The sequence below is a fragment of the Vigna umbellata genome, chromosome 6 (genome assembly GCF_029865625.1).
Source record: "Vigna umbellata cultivar VRB3 chromosome 6, Vumbellata_1.0, whole genome shotgun sequence".
In the NCBI taxonomy this organism is placed as follows: Eukaryota; Viridiplantae; Streptophyta; class Magnoliopsida; order Fabales; family Fabaceae; genus Vigna; species Vigna umbellata.
The window spans coordinates 21594253-21597718 of NC_142170.1; the positions used below are offsets into that span (position 1 = coordinate 21594253).

At 33.0% G+C, this 3466-nt stretch overlaps 1 long non-coding RNA gene across 1 annotated transcript; it reads right to left on the reverse strand.

Moving 5' to 3' along the window:
- Positions 1-769, reverse strand: LOC148196966 (uncharacterized). Its single transcript, XR_015780091.1, has 2 exons — positions 343-769; positions 1-256 (listed from the first exon to the last, which is right to left on the reverse strand). It is a non-coding gene; the product is annotated as an uncharacterized LOC148196966 (long non-coding RNA).
- Between the last annotated feature and the right edge of the window lie 2697 nt (positions 770-3466).

Sequence of the window (3466 nt, forward strand, 5' to 3'; positions counted from 1 at the left end):
GATCAAGAAAATTAGAATGATTATTATAGTTTAATACTTCACTGCTTTTGTTTTGCAAAACGTCCATAGTTCTTCCAAGACTTAAGAATCATATCAAGAATAAAGCTACACTATAATATATTATCATAGCTTTCTTCCCAAACACACCTTGTCAACGCTTTCACCTTTCATTGTGCTTTACTTCATTCCAAGCAACATTCAACAATGATGAGGAAGACTTCACTTTCTTTTAGCTTAAAAAATCAAGAGAAACCCCCTAAAGAAATTTTTACAAAAAAACCGAAACATAAAGGGCTATGCAATCAATAAAGAGAAAACCAAGATAAAGGAATAAAGGGTTACCCTTTTCTTTTTGCTCTTGACGGAAGAACTTGAGATCCTTAATGATGATTGTTCCACAATGAGGATTCAAGATGGGGGCTCCATAAAGAAGGTTCATAAGGGATGTTTTGGGTTTCAGACTAGGGCTAAAGATGAGAGACAATGCTTGGTATTAAACATTCGATGAGGGTTTGGGTTCCGTTAAGCCTCAACAAGAGTTTTGATAAGGGTTTGGGAGGCTCTAAGGTGAGACACTTAAAGGTGAGGCGTTTCCGATAGGGAGAACGACAAAGAAAGAAGATAACGGTCTAGACAATGTTTAGTGTTCTACCCCAATATTTTCTTTTAAGATTTAAAGCTTTGGAAAATTAGCAAACTTAAAAACATTTAAGTCTGTAGGAGAATCAATAGATCTAAAAACATCAATTTAAGTCTTTTGAGAAATAAACAAACTTCAATAATTTCTTTTTTTTTTTTACAAAATTGTTACTGCACATTTTTTAAGTCTTTTTTTATGAACAAATTTAAATTTGGAGACTTAAAAAGATATTTTTGTACTAGTGATTTCCCAATCGAACTTTGACATTGACAGATTTATCAATATCTTTGAAGATGTTTTGATCTTTGGCCATGTGATTATTGCATCCACTATCTAAGTATCAAATTTCTTTTCAACTAAAAGGTTCTTGATTAGCATAATAAAATTATTCCTGATTATGTTCTTCAACAAAGTTTGCTTGATGCTTTTTGTTTGACAAGTTTTCTTCATGTGTCCAAATTTCTTGCAGTACTGACATTGAGGTTTTCTATGATGCCAACAATGTTTTTCCAAGTTACTTGTCTTTTTACAATGTCACAAAGAGGATATTTTCCTTGATGGGTCATAGAGAAGCTTCTAGAAATTTCTTTATTTCTATAAATTTCTTTATTTCTATAAATTTCTCTTCTACCTATATTTTCTTCTTATTCTTTATTTTGAGACCGTAATTTTAATTTTGATTGAAATAATTTTTGGATCGAGTCTCTTTCATGTCTTTTTAATCCTTATTCATGAGCTTCAAAAGATCTCATATGTTGTATTACTAGCAATGTAGCCAAATATTTTGTTTGTTCAATTGTGGTTGCGATTGCATCATATTTTTGGGAAATAGAAATTAAAATTTTCTCAACAATTTTTTTTTCAAAAATATTTTCCCTAAAGGCTCTCATCTGACTAATTATTTCATTTATTCTAGAATGAAAGTCTTTGATGGTGTTAGATTCTTTAAGTCTTATTAATTCAAACTCTTGTCTTAGATAATGCAGTTTAATATTGTGTATTTTATCACTTCCTTGAAACTCCTCTTGTATTGTGTTCCAAGCTCTTTTTGCACTTATGGCACCTATTAATCATGGAAAGATTATGTCATCAATTGCTTGTTGAAGAGCAAATAAATCCCTTGAATCCTTTTGTTTGTTTTCCTTTAACACCTTTTTGTTAGCTACTGATGAGTCAATATTTTTATACTATTCACTTACCTTTTTGTACTACATTTGATTAGGGAATTATGTTTAATTGTCCAATATTTCCTCAATCTTGATATGTAGGCTTAATTTGGCCAATAATTCTTATTTTAATTAATTTGAAGTATCTAAGACTAATTATTTACATTATTAATTGCAGGGAATTGTTTGGAATATAATTTTGGGACTTCAACAGCGAAATAACGTCAAAAACCATTGTCCACATAGGCGTTTTAGATTTAATTCAAGTGTAATTTCGGTTTTAGGTAGTTTTTGGACAAATTTGACTTATTGCGCCGTTTTGGGTCATTTTTGGAGAAGCCCATTAGTGGCTTGACCTAGGTTTGTGTGCAAAAGGGGAGCAAACCCCAAAACTCTCCCTCACTCTCTCATTTTACGTTTTTGTGCACTTTGGACAACAAGGGAGAATTCCCCCAATTTGGGGTTTTAGGTTTTTCATTTACAATTTGATGCACTTTCAATTCCAATAATGCATGTTTTCTTCTCTTTGCCATTTCGACTCTGCACCTTTAATTTCCCTTTCATTCTCACATTGCAATTTTCCTTTCCAATCTCATTTTCATTTGCGTTTGCACTTGCATTTTGAAGATGAATTTCGTTTGCTGCAATGAGTTCTTTAATTTCATTTTAATGGAAGAGTGAATTTGTTTGGGTTGGTGATTATGGATATTGCTTTGCATCCTTGAGATTTCTGGATTGTATTGATGGGGATGTTCTTGCTTTGCATGAGGTCAATTCAGTTTGTGTTTGCAATTGGGTATACACATAGTTGCCTAATTGATGTTTGATTTTCGCTTAGTTAATTGGACTGTGGGTGCATATTTGATTGAATTTCGTGCAATGTGTTTGCTTAATTCATGTTTTTGAAGACCAAATTAACATTCGCTTAGTTGGTTAATTCGTATTTGAATTGGGGTGAGAGTAGTGTTTAATTGTGTTAATCTGTGATTGGAAGCATAGCAATTGATGTAAACACCAACCTGTTTTGAATTTGTGTTGAATTCGAGTTTTAATTTAATTCATTTTCATTCACATAAACACCTTCAAAACCCCCCACCAATTGTTTGATCTAATGTCTGAACCAATAATTAGTCCTTGAGAGACAACCTAGGGGTCGATTCTCCTAGTATATTGCATTTAATTGCTTATTAATTTGACTCGAGTACAACCTCGATCAAATTTAGCGTCGTTGCTAGGGACCAACGGTTCAGTCTTAGGTTCTTTGTTTAGTGTTAGTATGTGTTCTGTTTGTGTTGTGTGTGTGTCTTGTGTTTTGGTTTCTTTTGAGTCAATAATTGGAGAAGTGGGTACTGTTTTCCACGTTTTTCACAAGAAAATGTGATGCTTCCAATGGTTGCGATGAGCGCGACAATGTGAATAGTGTGTGAATAGTGTTTTACTCACAGAGTCGGAATTGGACAAATCCTATGAGCTTTTTAGGTGGAAAACCATGAGTATTTAATATGCAATTAAGTGCAGTATAATACTAGGAAGTGACTCCTAGCACTACAAGAAATATGTTTATTACCGAAGGATTAATACCGACGGTCTTTTATCCTTCGGTAAGGCAGTGACAGTACCGAAGGAATACGCCCTTCGGTAAAAGGTTCAATTGAGTGAA